A 15,798-nucleotide genomic window follows, 5' to 3' on the forward strand; every position below is an offset into this window, starting at 1 on the left:
AATAAATGGTGGAGCAGGGATTCAAACCCAAGTCTACCTGTTTCTAGAACATGTGTTGTAGCTACGACACTACAATGATTTCTCTTTTCTCATTTTCTCCTTCATTCTTTTTGCCTAATGTCATGCTTTTAACCATGTTTACATGTTGTTGTCTTTCCCTACAATTAGCTCCACTCCCCACAATTCCATCTATCATTTACTCTCTCATTCCTTCAACAAATACTCACAGTCTGTGACAGGCACTAGAGATGCTAAGAAGAATATAACATTAATGATAGTACCTACCACATAGGGTTGTTGTGAGAATTAAATAAAATAATCTTCACAAAGGTTTGGTACATTACATGGCACATAATAAGCATTCAATAATTCTGCCCTTGAAGAGTTTATTGATAACATTTATTGAACGCCAGCCATAGCACCAAGCACTTTATTTATATTTTTTCATTCTCACAACTCTAGGAGGAAGATACTATTTTTTATGTCATTTTACAAGTGAAAAAAGGTAGGCTAAAAGTAAATTGCTCAAAGTCACAGTTAGTAAAGGGTGGATCCAGGATTTGGCCCCAAGCCTTTTGACTCCAGAGCACTTGTTTTTAACCCTTATGCTCCAGTTTCTAGTCTAACGAAGCAAACAGATTAGTAAATTTAAAATAGCAATAAAGATAAGTTCCATAATACAAGGATGCACAGGGTGCCATGGAAGTAAGAGAGCGACTCTCTTTTCCCTAATCCAGATTAGGGAAAACTTCCTGGAAGAGGTTATGCCTGAGTTGAGTCCTAAAGAAAGAAGTTATTTTAAGCAAAAAGCAGACTAGGTGGCTCAGAAGCAAGAGAAGAGAAATTATGGCCTTAGAGAAATTTCACTTAGCTAAGAATAATGAGAAATGAGAATGAGAAAATAATACTTATAAAATGAGAAAAATAATACTTTCTCATAGAGTTGTTCTGACAATTAAATGAGATAAGTGTGAAGTGCTCAGAATGGTACCTGGAACATAAACTCTTAGGACAGAAATGATTAGTTCCATAAGGCTAAAAGATAAGATTGCATAGCAAGGAAATAGCAAGAGATAAACTCTTCAAGGATTTTAAGCAGGTGACTAACAGGGTCCAGATGAGACTTTTAGAGTTCTTAAAATAAAATCCCAGTGCCTAGCATATAATTAACACTCAATAAATATTTCTAGAATGTTATATGACACAGCCATACCATGAGTTAAATACAGCAAAGCACAAAGAAGAAAATTGATGATATGATTTGCTTTCTAATCGACACAAAATACCAACTGTAGCAGCTGGCCTCTAAGATCACCCCAACAATCCCTGCCACTGGGTATCTACACTCCTGTGCAGACGCCTCCTATATTGTACCAGGGTTAGTCTGTGTGGTCAGTGGCATACGGCAGAAGTGACGGCATGTCACTTCTGAGATTAGCTTATTAAAAACCTGCAGTTACCATCTTCGGCACTTTCACTTTCTAGGATCTCTTCCTCTGGGGGAGAGCTACTGCCAGGTAGTGAGCAGCCCTATGGAGAGGTCCACGTGGCAAACAAATGAAACCTCTGGCCAACAGCCAGTGAATAAGTGAAGACTGCCAACAACCATGTGAGTGAACTTGAAGCAGATTCTCCAACTCCAGTAAAGCTTTAAACTAACTGCAGTCTTGGTGGACAACTTGAGGATCTCTCCTGAGAGAATCGGAGCCAAAACCGAACAGCTAAGCCACTCCCAGATTCCTGACCTTCAACAGTGTGAGGTAATAAATATTAGTTGTTTTAAGTTGCTAAGTTTTGGGGTAATTTCTTACACAGTAATAGATAACTAATACAGTAACTGATTTTTAAAAAAACCGTAAAGAAGAGATTTAACGGAATATTTAACTTTTGAAAATTTATATATTTATATCTGTAGCATTGTTTCCCCCTAGGACTCAGACGACAGTTTTCCCCTGGACTCAGGCAAGCTGTCTCATGTCATTACTTATGTACTTAAATTAATCGTCAACATAATCACTCTTTGGACAACACTTCACTCTGTTTTGCCACTTAATCTTGTGAAGGAAACCAGACTCTCTCTGTCAGCAAAATTAGTATAAATCTCACTGAATAAGTATATGGATAGAAAAAGTAGAAGCTATAAGTCTACTCTACATAATCTTTCATAATTAACAAACATTTCTAAAGCAAGCATGAACCTCTCCAGAGAGTAAAGGACTTAAAAGCTATCAAGTCAAGGTGTTCCTAAAAGAGATTCTGACTATCATTATCAAGACTGAATCCCAGAACAGATTCACTAAAGCAGAGTTCTAAACTTTTAGTTTCAATTTATAATATGATCAAATGCAAAGCATTATTGAAGAGATTACTTCTTCTAATTATCAATATTTTAAGAACATATTTTCATGTAACCTTTAAATAAATACTGAAGTAATAAAAACAAACATTTTAAGATATACTCCTCCTCAAGAAGAAACTAATTCAAAAACAATGAGTGGAACAAATCTGAATAAATCAAACTATCCACTTCTCTACTTCAGCTGAAAATTTTCCAAAAGATATCAGTTTTATAATGCTGAGCATATCCATTAAAGGGAAAAACTGCATTTTCATTAACAAATGTTTTAACAAATAAGAATTAGGCTCTTGTCATATGATTTGATAGTGTTTCTGACTAGTAATTTTAAATGGTTTTGTTTAAACAAAATCTATCTTCTGTAGCATACTTATTTAACGCTCATTTAGTCTCAGAAATTCTATGAACAAAACTTTTTTCCAGATTCATCTCCAGCAGGTATACTACTTTGAGGAAGCCCCTGAAAAAGCCTTCTCTACATTACAAAGCAAGGCAGCAGAATTTCAACTCTCTCCTTCAGATAGTATAAATCTTAGATAAGAATTTTACTGCTTCTGACCAAAGATTGTTTTTAAATTTACAGAATAGTAGATATGGGGCTGGCCCGGTGGCGCAGCGGTTAAGTACGTGCACTCTGCTTCGGCGGCCCAAGGTTCGTAGGTTTGGATCCCGGGCTCACACCGACGCACTGCTTGTCAAGCCATGCTGTGGCACCGTCCCATATAAAGTAGAGGAAGATGGGCACGGATGTTAGCCCAGGGCTGATCTTTCTCACACACATACACACAAAAAGAATAGTCAATAAAACTACTTTTTTGATGTTTTAAAACAACAAAGTACATTTTCCTATTTTCTAATTAACCTCAGTGTACTAGGAAAAAAATATGCATTTTTTCAGAAAAGATTAAAGTCTAAAAAGTTATCTATTCTTAACAAGTTATATTTTAGATATGTCATAATAGAAGGTACTGAGGCTTCAGTAGTTTACCTGTATATTCATGTCAGAAATTAACTTATTTTTCATATTGTTTAGAATGGATGGTGATTAAAACCACTTTGAGAAATTTATGCTAAGACATAGTTAAAAGGTATAGTAGAAAGTGTGCTCATCTAAGAGCACATAAAAAGAAAAAGCAGTGTTCCCTTCCAAATCTTAAAGATATTATTCTCTGATTTCAACTATATAAGTGTAACAGCAAAGATTTAAATTAAACCTGAAACTTAAGTGTCCACTGATGAAAACAGAAAAAGAAAACATGGTGTGTCTATATAGATATATACACATACACATACACTGGAATATCACTCAGTCATAAAAAAAGAAATCTTTTTGTGTGTGTGAGGAAGATCAGCCCTGAGCTAACACCTGATGCCAATCCTCCTCTTTTCGCTGAGGAAGATTGCCCCTGGGCTACCATCCGTGCCCATCTTCTTCTACTTCATATGGGATGCCACCACAGCATGGCTTGACAAGCGGCGTGTTGGTGTGCACCCGGGATCCGGACCTGCGAACCCCGGGCCACCAAAGTGGAGCACGTGCACTTAACCGCTGCGCTACTAGGCCGGCCCCTAAAAAAGGAAATCTTGCCATTTGTGACAACATGGATGGACTTTGAGGGCATTATGCTAAGTAAAATAAGTCAGACAGAGAAAGACAAATACTACATGATCTCACTTATATGTGGAATGAAAAAAAGAAAAAGCTCATGGATACAGAGAACAGATTGGTGGTTGCCAGAGGCAGGGAGTGGGCCAAATGGGTGAAGGGAATCAAAAGGTACAAACTTCCAGTTATAAAATAAATAAGTCATGAGGATGTAATGTACAGTATGGTGACTACAGTTAATAATAATACTATATTGTATATTTGAAAGTTGCTAAGTAAATCTTTAAAGTTCTCATCAGAAGAAAAAAAATTTTGTAACTATGTATGGTGAAGGATGTTAACTAGACCTCTTCTGGTAATCATTTTGCAATACATACAAATATTGAATCATTATATTGTACACTTGAAACTAATATAATGTTATATGTCAATCACATCTCAATAAAAGATATTTTAAAAACCTGGAAAATTATAAACAGCTGATTTATTAGAGTAATAGAGTTATGTTATCTTTTATCCTTCTAATTTTTTTCTACTTTTCTTATTAGTGCTTTTTAAGAGCCTTAATAATATCTCTCCTACATTATAAATAAAAAATGTAACCGTAGGAAAAATTTTTTAAAAACAAACCTCATGGAATGATGTCATATGTGCTTAGAAAGTAGCAGAGTTGGGTCAGAGAAAAGTAAAGTCACAGCTCCAGGTACCAGCCGGCTGGGTAAGGTCATATGGCAAAACATGAGAGTAAGACCAAGAGTTGGCTCTTTGAAGGACACAGTGACAAGAATCTGACAGTAGATCCAAAATTAGGATGCCATGTGATCATGGAGAAAAGACAAGGGGGGTGTAAGTACCTTTAAGATCCTAGGTGCTCATATAAGCATATGGAAGACAGATAACTAAGAGAAGTCAAGGAAGTCAGTTGATATAAGCTGTCAGATGTCACTGTTATCAAGGGAAACTGAACTCAGGAGAAGAAAATTCAGTTCCTTGAGGTAATAGGCTGGTAGCCAAAGCATCAAAGATTAAAACACAAACCTAATAACTGCACAGGGAGACAGAAGTTGGGGTAGGATCTTGAAATGACTTGAAATGGAACTACCAACCCAGGGCTCCTTTTAATGAAAGACAGGTACAGTACACTCCTAGAAATATTTAGCTTGAAGAACACTGTCAAGTAGCCAAAAACAAAGCAAACATCCCCAGTTTACGAGGTGTCACACAAAACAAAAATCAGAAGAAGATGTAGAATTTTATCAATTGAAATGCTCCTTACAAATTTCCAATTGCCATAAAAATCTTGGGGACATGAACCTGGTAAGCTAAGTTATGGAAGATGAGGCTGGAAATACAGATTGGGGAGGGCCTTTTTAAATTAAGACTGTTTACCAGTTAAAGGTTAATTTCCTGAGATAGCCACATAATTCATTCCTTCATTTCTTTCAAGTCTCTGTTGAAATGTCCCTTTATCAGCAAGCCCTTCCTAGAACTCCCTATAGAGAACATCTTTTTCTTCTAAATGTATTTTTCTTCAAAGAACTTATCACCATATGACCAACTGTATAACTGTTTATTTATTGATTGCCTGTTTCCCCCCAAATAAAATATAAACTCAGGGATTTTGTTTTATTCGCTGTTGTATTCCTAGCACCTAGAAGAGCACTTGGCACACAGTAGGCACTCAGTCAATATTTGCTATTGAATAAACAAATAAATATCAGCATTCCCCAAAATAAAGATAACATAAGCAGGAAAAAAAATTTAAATATGCCTATCCTATTTCCCTACCTATATAAGCAGGACAACAATCCAGCAACCTTTTTTTTTCGGTCAGGCTGAAACAGTCCACTTTTATTTAACTAAAAACAACAACAATGACAAAAGGCTGGGCTTTAAAAGGAGGCTTTTGTAGAGTCAGTCCTTCCGGTCTTTTGTTTCTAACCTTACTGAGGCAGTACTGGTAACATCTGGTATTGATAGGAAATCCTCAAATTTTCCAAGAATGTGAAATCAGTTGATTAAAATGATCGCATTAGCAAGCCAATAAAAAGAATGACCATGGAAATTTTGTTCTGGGAACGGATTACTAGTGGCTTAGAATCTTACTGATTAATTAATATTCCTTCGAGTATCACTATCCGTTAAAGAGCCAGTATCTTTCTTTGAATACTAGTTGGGTTAAGAGTAAAACACGGTGCATAAAAGCTTTAAGTCAGATATGTTTCTGCTTTTCAGTATATTTGCAATAGTGTTCACAGAACTAGATCTTCAATCTGTCATTTGTAAAAAGGGGGAGAAAAAAGAAATCTAATCAAACGTGTACTCATTTTTATTTTGAAGGCCAAAACTTTAAAAAATGAAAACATTAATTTGGGTATTTAAAACTGACTGAGAACCACTTTTAAGTTAAGTAAAAAAATAATATGCTTGGGGCCGGCCCCATGGCTTATCAGTTAAGTGCACGCTCCGCTACTGGCGGCGGCCTGGGTTCGGATCCTGGGCGCGCCCCGACGCACCGCTTCTCCCGCCATGCTGAGGCCGCGTCCCACATACAGCAACTAGAAGGATGTGCAACTATGACATGCAACTATCTGCTGGGGCTTTGGGGAGAAAAAAGGAGGAGGATTGGCAATAGATGTTAGCTCAGAGCCGGTCTTCCTCAGCAAAAAGAGGAGGATTAGCACGGATGTTAGCTCAGGGCTGATCTTCCTCACAAAAAAAATAAAATAAAATAATAATAATAATATGCTTGTTCAGATCTTTTTCCCATTTTTTTGAATGGGTTGTTAATTTTCGTTAGTTTTATTCTAATAGATTTCTGTAAAGAAATTTGCCATTTAACTATTATAATAAAGTAATATATGATAGACTGACATTTTCCTCTTACTTTGTTTACAGTGTTTCTTGCAACAAAACTAAATTATTTAGTCAAATGTACCTTTTTCTTCAAAACTGCAGACTTCATATAATACTTAGGAAACCTTTAGTACTCTGTTATTTTTAAGTACACTCAATTTTTTTCCCAGAAATTTTACGGAGTCTTTTTTTTTTTTTTAATGGAGTCATTTTTTACATTTAAATTCTTGATCTAGCTGGAATTTATTTTGGTGTAAAGAGTAAGTTAGGGGCTGGCCTGGTGGTGTAGTGGTTAAGTTTGAGTGCTCTGTTTCGATGGCCTGGGGTTTGCAGGTTCAGATCCTGGGCACGGACCTAGGCACTGCTTATCAAGCCATGCTGCGGCAGGTGTCCCACATGAAAAGTAGAGGAAGATGGGCATGGATGTTAGCTCAGGGCCAATCTTCCTCAGCAAAAAGAGGATGACTGGCAATGGATGTTAGCTCAGGGCTAATCTTCCTCACCAAAAAAAAAAGAGTAAGTTAAGTCCACTTTTTTTCCCCCAAATTGCTATCCTGATGACCCATTAGCATTTATTTAATGATCCATATTCTTCTCCACTGATTTGAAGTGTTAACATTATCGTGTACTATACTCCCCTAGGTTTGGGGTATATTTCTCAGCTCAACTTCACTCAACTAAAGAAATGCAAATTAAATAAGATACCACTTTTGACCTACTAATGTAAGAAAGATTTAAAAGTCTGAAACTAATCTGGTTTAGGTAACCGTGTGGGGAAATAGGTACTATTGATAGGAATACAAATAGGAGGGGAAGACCAATTTTCTTAGAAATAAAATTGCTAGGTTATACAACATATATATATTCCTCTAGGTGAACAAAGTTATAAAGATATTCACTGAAAATCTATTGGGATCTTTACTGGAATAGCATTAAATTTATAGATTTGTCCCAGGAAAACTGCATTTCACCTATTCAAGTGTTCTTTTATAGCCTTCGTGAAAGTTTTAAGGCTTTTGTTTTCACCTAGATCCTGCACTTTTCCTATTACGTTTGTTTGTAAGGTATTTTATAGTATTTGCTGTTTTTCTAAATCGATTCTTTTTTCCATTACATTTCCCAGTTGATTACTGCTGATGAAAGAAATTGTCTTATATTTTACTTGAATTTTTTGTGTGTGTGTGAGGAAGATCAGCCCTGAGCTAACATCCATGCCAATCCTCCTCTTTTTTTTTTTTGCTGAGGAAGACCGGCTCTGAGCTAACATCTATTGCCTATCCTCCTCTTTTTTTTTGCTGAAGAAGACTGGCTCTGAGCTAACATCTATTGCCAATCCTCCTCCTTTTTTCTCCCCAAAGCCCCAGTAGATAGTTGTATGTCATAGTTCCACATCCTTCTAGTTGCTGTATGTGGGACGTGGCCTCAGCGTGGCTGAAGAAGTGGTGCATCGGTGCACGCCCGGGATCCGGACCCCGGGCTGCTAGTAGCGGAGCGCGTGCCCTTAACTGTTAAGCCACCAGGCCAACCCTGAATTTTTAAAAATATAAAATGTATATTCATTAAAAAGCTCTTCATATAGGGCCAAGGTTCTTTTTTGAGCAGAGTTCCAAGATGTTTTTCGTCTATAAACCACACCAATAATGTGTCTATGATTTTCACTATGTGTAGAGCGAGGACATAAAGACACTTGCAAAGCATTCTGAGAACTAGAGGATCGATCCTTCTAGTTTCTTATGGCATACTCCATGCATCTTTTACAGAAGTATGTACAAATCTAACTCAATGACATATTTTCAGCAACTTGCCTCTAAGTCATCCCAAAGCAATGAACTTGGTTTCCCTAAAAACAAATGTTTTGCCCTTGTATTTCATAACATTAACATGTACAACTAGCAAACATAAATATGGGAACAAACACGCTTAACTTTTAATAGGCATACAATTTCATTATTGGGAATTCAGGTGTATCAAAGAGTAGCTTTCTAGCCACAAGTGTTTAGCTTTCCAGGAGCATCCTGAAAGAGCAATCCTTCCCTATCTCCACCCCTCAGTAATGAGTGAAAGCAAGTCAATAAATGCTTATTTAAATAAACTGAAGAGTACCGGGATTTCTGATAATAAAGACTGCTGGAAAATGTTAAATTTACTATTCACAGAAAACCCTTGTTCTAATTATTTGAAAGAAGTAAAAATATTTTCTTCCTCTGTATTAAACTTGGCACAATACTTTTTCCAATTGCAACCATCTTTTTTTAATCAATAAAGATGAAGCTAAAAATGAAGCATGGTTGCAGTACGATTTTAATCTATAAAAGAATGGAAACTTCTAAGAGACTGAGTTAAGTTTACGTCATAATTTTAGAAGTTAGCATTTCAAAAAAATGCTATACAGCTTACACATATAAACACAAAATTATTCTTTGCTTAACACTCACCTAATCTATAAACCAAAGTTCCCATTTTATGTCAATAAGGAAAAGAAGGTTGGAAGCTACCTCCTGTAATAGGAAAACTCAACTAGATGTCAAGAAACTAGGATTCTAGTTCCAGCTCTTCATGCACTCATTGAGTTGTATCCTTTAATTTGACAAATATCTACAAGGAATTGGGGTGGGTACTTTATAGTGAGGACTTGGTTTCTAGTCTTGGCTTCAACATTCTCCATTTAATCACTGTAATGCTAGGCAAGTCACAATTTCTCTGAATTTCAGTCTCTTGATCTGTAAAATGGAGACAACAATATATGCTCCTTCCGTCATTCAAAATTAGTGTGAAGATTAAATTAGAAATGTAAGGTCTGAAAAGGATTCTAGAGATCTAGTTCAATACTTCTTTTACAAATATATAATAGAGAAGTTAAATTATTTGCTCAAGGTCACATTAATTTTTAGTAGTTCAGCTGGGATTAGAATCTAGGTCACTTAACACCTAGTCAGATTGTTTTTTTCACTACATCTTGCTGCTTCTCAAGTAGGTGAAAGATTTTTGAAAACTACAATCCAGCTAGCATTCTCAACTGGATTTTATAACCAAATTAAGTCCTTATGCCCCAAAGCATACATTGTATGTGATGAATTAACTTCTCTTCTAGGAATTTAGAGTGGAACTAGTTAAGTAGCATCCTTGAGAGAACTGAGAAAATAGTCGTTCAAATCATTTTCTGTGTTTTGGGTGGAGAAAGACTACATGACTATACTAATGGTACTATACTAAGACATTATTACCAAGCATGGCTCTAGTCTTCAAGACCTGAAATTTGAAACTTTTATTCAACTTTAAAGGCTAGCCTTCTTTAGACATCATCTCCTCCGGAGGCCCTTTAACTGACTTGGTTGACTCTCATCTCCATTCTATGCAAACATCTATTGTCATACTCTGTATTGCAATTATTTCTTAATTGAACTGAATGAAGAGGTCTTAAAAGGAAGACAAACTAAGTACTATGGAAGTACAGAAAAGGAATTGATGAGACTGAGAAGTCTCCATAGAAAAATGTGATAGGATTTTAAGAGGCAGAGATGAAGGAAGGAGAGCAGGCAGAGACACAAAGGAAGGAAGGAACAACTTAAGTGTTGGCAGTGATAAATATGTTTACTCAAGTTTTAAGTCGTACACCACAAAAACATTCCTGCTCCTCTTAATTTCCTTTACCTTCTTTGCTTGAACCTGCTTCAACCATCATTCCCATCCACTTTCACTTTACTATAAATCACCATTCATCACCCTTTAAATCTTTCTTCTTCCACTCCACCCAACCCTACAAGCTGGTTCAACTCTGTGAACTTGGGTATATGACTCACGTTCTGGTAAAGAGTGACAAAAAGTGTTAAATGTCTGCAATAATGACAGAAAGGTAAATAACTTTCAAATGACATCAACATATTTGTAGTAATACTAAAATTGTCTAGAATTTAATAAATTTTCCTGTTAGGCTAAAAGATCTTTTTTGATTTTTGTGAGGAAGATCAGCCCTGTGCTAACAGCTGCCAATCCTCCTCTTTTTTTGCTGAGGAAGACTGGCCCTGGGCTAACATCTGTGCCCATCTTCCTCCACTCTATATGGGACGCCACTACAGCATGGCTTGCCAAGCGGTGCGTCGGTGCGTGCCCAGGATCCAAACTGGCGAACCCCGGGCCTTAACCGCTTGCGCCACTGAGCGGCTCCTAAAAGATCTTTTTATATGAAATAAATATATTCTATCAACATAAATTACAAATGTTCGTTTCTTAAACTGAAAAAGTTTTGTTCATTGCTAAACCTAAATAGAAAATTTATCATAACAGGCTTTAGAAGAAGCAAAAAAGAGAAAACTGGCCTTATTCATAAGCGTAAATTTGAGATGGAAAAGAACCTTGAAAAGGTCACATCTTATCATGGCAAATATTTCCTGCATTCGAAATGAATAAAATAAGTTTAGAATATTTTTCTTACATTTTAAAATTTCACTGTTTCACACTTTCTTTCAAACTTGAACAAATTTATTTCAGTTTAAGTTTCACATACTCTCTTATCCAATTTTTTTGCATATCTCATATTCTCAATGTTATTTTAGGAACAACTCTAATAATGGTCATCAAAACTTTTAATGAGAGAATAAAGTTTACATCAATTCCTCTTTGATCAATTTTATACTAAAAGAACATAGAACATGGCATCTTATTTGTGTTTTGGAAAGGAAAGGTCTTTTAAAGAAGACTGCTATAAAAATATAAAGGAAAGGCTTTTTTTAAATGTTTAATCTTTACAGCATAACAAAATATTAACAAAACTCTTGTTATGAGACTCTCAGCTTAAGCAAAGAACATTTCTTGTACATATTTCTTGTACAACTTGGTTTCAAAATTAAAAATCCTTAAAGAATGAAAAGTAACTCGATTTGTTATGCCTAAGAGTGAAAAAAACCCAATCTAGTAGCTTAAGTATTCAAAGTATGCAAAGAATCAGAATCAGACAGAGAAGCCGGAAGGGACCTTGAGCAGTCCAACTCCCTCATTGGAGCCAGAATCTTAGAAAGGTCAAGTGATTGCATATCAAGCTTCTCTGATTCTCTGCCTGTGCTCTTTACAGAACACTTACACTTCCTCATTTAAAATTAAAAATTATAGATTTACACTTTATTGCCTACATACACAATTCTTTACTTCACTCTTAAACAATCTGCACTAACACAACTAATAGTCTAGATTCCTTCTAGTCTATTCATAGAGAAAAACCTTCAAAATATTTCAGAGATTTCCAGATATTTCAGAGAGACAGCCTGCAGGACTTGCTAATCCTTCATTTCTTTCCTTGTTTCTTTTTTTTTTTTGTGAGGAAGATCAGCCCTGAGCTAACATCCATGCCAATCCTCCTCTTTTTGCTGAGGAAGACTGGCCCTGGGCTAACATCTGTGCCTATCTTCCTCTACTTTACATGGGACGCCGCCACAGCATGGCCTGATGAGTGGTGCATGCCTGGGATCTGAACTCCAGCCGCCAGCAGCAGAGCACGCGCACTTAACCACTACACCATGGGGCCAGCCCCCGCTAATCCTTCATTTCTTTAGATCTGTGGTTTCTTACCTGATTTTAGTCAGAGTTTTGTTTGAGAATCTCATCAAAGCTACGGACCCAGTCCTCAAGGGAATGTATACAACAGAGGTTTCAGAGATTTCAAGGTCCTTAGGTGGAAAGCCTTTGCACTAGACTTTCAAACTTGCCCCAGCATTAAACCAAATTACCACATATAATTGGACTATATTTATCTACCAACAAATAATATGTTTTCCCAGAACCACAATTTGATGTTGGATGCTTTTCTCAAATTCAGGGCCAACAAGAAATAGCATATGTTCTACCATTAGAAAACAACCTGCTGTGGTCATTTAATGGTTCATGTGTAAAGATTCACAATATATTTCCGAGATAAAGCAAAGAAAGTTTTTCCCTTGACAATCTATAACGTCTTTTTTCTTATTTTTTGGTGAGGAAGGTTGGCCTTGAGCTAACATCTGTGCCAATCTTCCTCTATTTTGCATATGGGATGCCACCACAGCATGGCCTGATGAGCGGTGCATAGGTCTGCACCCACGATCCCAACCCAAGAACCCCACACTGCTGAAGCGCAGCGCACGAACTTAACATCTATGCCACCAGGCCGGCCTCTGTAATGTCTTCATTCATTAAATGAAAACTACATAATCCCCTATGTTTTCTTTTTATTGCTTTGTGTCAAGTGCAGCAGGTTCCCTTAGCCCAGATTTTCCTAACATCATTATTTCACACTGCCCGTCTCTCCCCGCTAGCACTTTGCTTTTATTCTTTTACTAATGTGTTATGAATTTGTATTTTAAGATTTTTTTTTGCCTTCACAAATATTTATTACTTTCAAAATGAATAATTCTTAGAATAATGAATATGACTAACGTTCAGAATAATTTCTCTCACATTTTAAATTTTTAACTGTTCTATACTGACTTTCATTTAAAAATTTTAAACTTTAGGTATAATTTACATATAATAAAATGCCAAAAATCTTAAACGTTCAGTTCCATCAGTTTGACACTTTAAAAATTATAATTTGCTTTAAATTTTTTTTGGAAGCAAGAAGGGTACAAATGAATAAATAATTAGTTGATTCTCTCATGAGTTCATCCGTGACAGGGGGAAACTGGAAGAGGGCAAGACTAGAAATAAGAAGACAAGATAAGACATTATAACAACCATACAGATAAGAGTGACAGGATTAATCCAAAATGGTGGCAGTGAGAATAAAGGGCGACAAGATAAAACCGAGATTCTTATCAAGGCTAGAAATAATCAGTACAAAAAAGAAGAGAAAGGAAGAATGACTGAGGAGCCCACCTTACCCACTATTTGTTTATAATGAATGTTCAATAAAGGTTTATTTATTCATTCAACAAATATTATTATGAGCCTATTTTGAATCAGGCATGAAAAAGTCAGATATCTTGCTTCCTCAAAGCCACAGCTGTAGCAGAAATGTAGTTAAGAACTCAGAAGTTATCCAAATCCTTACACTCAACAGGATACTCTTTCTCAAACTGATAAAAATTAGTTACACAACTACATGATTTATAATACCATTACTGTAGTGATGAATAAAACATCTACTTTATAGGCTAGCTGATTATTTATCTGGCTTCTTGATGTAATTAAAATTTGAAAAGTGATGAGTTGCATTATCAGAGTCACTAAATTTCAAATTGGTTGTACATGGTATTTCACCCCCTAAAAAATCCCTACAAGAAACAAGTTGATTTACAGACTTAACTCTCAGAAGTGTACAAATATCACACTAAAATAACAGTTTGGTCTGAGTCTATCAAATACAAAAGCACCTATTAAATATACTCCATGTCCCGAATTCATTTAACTCCCTTTGTTTTTTTTTTATAATTTTTTTTATTATTTATTTATTTTTTCCCCCAAAGCCCCAGTAGACAGTTGTATGTCATAGGTGCACACCCTTCTAGTTGCTGTATGTGGGACGTGGCCTCAGCATGGCCGGAGAAGCCGTGCCTCGGTGCGCGCCCGGGATCCGAACCCGGGCCACCAGCAGCGGAGCACATGCACTTAACCCCTAAGCCACGGGGCTGGCCAATCCCTTTGTAAGTAGTTACTCTATATTTTTCAAATCTTAACCTAAGGAATTTTCAAGGTATTTAATTTCATGTTGGTTCCTTAATTAGAAGTCAAATTAAATATCTCAGAAAGTCCAGCATTCAATGATCTTCTTTCCTGTCAAAACACACAGCCCCTCTGCTATTGCTCTTCCTCAGTAGAAACAACTTGCAACAAATTTCAAGTCTACTGATATGATTCATTCATCAGCAAACATGTGAGCATCTGCTAAGGTTCAAAGTATTGTGTAAGAATTAGAAATACAAATATATACTAACATATTGATAATAACAAAAGCTTAATTCAACAAATAGTGATCTATCAATTTTTAAGCAATAATAACTCAAATATGAAAAAACTAAAAATAAACAGTAAAGTGAATAACAAGTCAAGTGAATAACAATATCAATATGTGGAAGAACATTCCAATGTAGAATTAATATATTTTAATTCTTTGAGAAAAATGCCTTCTTCAAAATGAAAGTAGAAGTAAACAAGGTCAGAGCATATAACCGCTTATATTTCACTATTTACTGACTAAAGAGGAGATTATCAATTTGAAAGTAGATTAGCAAGAAACTATAACAGAAAATTTTTCTCCCATGAGAATACAAGCTTATTAACTACTCCTTTTTTCTTTACTATTCCAAGTTTCCGCCTGTCTTCTACTAGGAACACATATACTACCTCTTTTCCATATCAATGCAATACAAAGAAATTCAGCTCTTTATAAGTTTTAAGTTCATTGATTATAAGTAATACTCATACTTTTTGGTGTCACGTGATTATAAATTTCCTAGTCAAAATAATAAAAATAGATTACAATTTGGGGTGACTCATCAACAAACAACAAAAGCTGCTGAGGAGTATAGCTCAAATTAAAAAGGTGCAAAATCAGCATAAAACGTTACTACAACACATTACTTTTAAATTATCTGAGTAATTTATGAAAGAAAAATACATTGCTCTTAAATTCCCTATATTAATACCCAAAAGGAAAAGTTTCAGCCCAAATAGAAACAATTTAGAAAATAACAACAACAGTAAAATACAACTGGATCTAGCCTTTTCTGAAAAATGGTAATTTAAAATTAAAAAAAATGTATGTATCCAGAGGCTGTGATATCTTCAGTCTTTAAGACACAACATCTACATTCAACTACCCCCATCCCACACATACTTTCTTCTTTCAATTTCTTTGGGCTTTAAAAAATGAGCAAACATTAAATATAAACATATAGCGAAACCACTCATAGCAGCTTTTAAAATGAAGACAAATCTGAACTATATTCCAATATATAGTTAATGTCATATTCAGAGGGATAAGGGGAGGGCTGGGGGAAATAAAAACAAAATT

General features: G+C 35.7%; 1 protein-coding gene across 3 annotated transcripts in view; it reads right to left on the bottom strand.

Moving 5' to 3' along the window:
- The window catches only part of RB1 (RB transcriptional corepressor 1), a 150,157-nt gene that overhangs the window by 26,756 nt on the left and 107,603 nt on the right, over positions 1-15,798 (bottom strand). The window lies entirely within an intron of this gene.

This window comes from Diceros bicornis, chromosome 9 (assembly GCF_020826845.1).
Source record: "Diceros bicornis minor isolate mBicDic1 chromosome 9, mDicBic1.mat.cur, whole genome shotgun sequence".
Taxonomy (NCBI): Eukaryota; Metazoa; Chordata; class Mammalia; order Perissodactyla; family Rhinocerotidae; genus Diceros; species Diceros bicornis.